Raw genomic sequence first — 948 nt, forward strand, 5'->3', positions numbered from 1 at the left:
ATAACCAAGGAGACTCTATCTAATTTCTTGAGAACGCCTGTATCCGGTTTACTTTCCTTCGAGAGAGCATGAGGACCGCACATTGACAATGTATCATTTAAAAATTTATTTGACCCTACGGGTCACGGGTGGTCTAATATTCCATGAAATCCTAAATGTATCCCATCAATATTATAGCTTCTTTCCTCATACTAAACAGCGTCACATACGCACTTACCTTTAGGAACGTCAATGTTTAAAATACTTCGTAGATGGACGACATTCATAAACGCTACCTCCCTTTGTGTGGACAGACTTTGTAAATTTAAGAACTTTTTAATATAGAGAGTCTGGAGTGGTACAGAATGGCAATATATACATTCATGCAATATATACATACAGTCATTTAAAACTCGCTCACTCACTCACTCACTCAATTATTTCCAAAAGTTGCCTAAAGAGAATAGACTTGGAAATAATATCTAAAATAAACTCTTCAACACAGAACTCGGGATATTATTCAACACGCATATATAGGTATACAAGTGTATGTATGTATGTATATATATATATATATACATATACATGTATGTATATATATATACAGATATATATACATATAGATATATATATACATATATATATATATATATATATATATATATATATATATATATATATATATATATATATATATATGACGTAAGCGGGGTACGAAACACAGGAGTCTTAGTCGTGAGGTTATTCCTGACTAGTTTCGCAGGTATGCTTAAAAAAAAAAAAAAAAAGGCATACCTGCGAAACTAGTCAAGAATAAACTCAAGACTAAGACTACTGTGTTTCCTACTCCGCTTACGTCAACCTGTCAGAATGTCTCAACATATATATATATATATATATATATATATATATATATATATACATATATACATATATATATATTTGTACACATACATATATACATATGTA

The sequence above is a fragment of the Oratosquilla oratoria genome, chromosome 40, assembly GCF_046742065.1.
Source record: "Oratosquilla oratoria isolate Oo_2021 chromosome 40, ASM4674206v1, whole genome shotgun sequence".
NCBI classification, from domain to species: Eukaryota; Metazoa; Arthropoda; class Malacostraca; order Stomatopoda; family Squillidae; genus Oratosquilla; species Oratosquilla oratoria.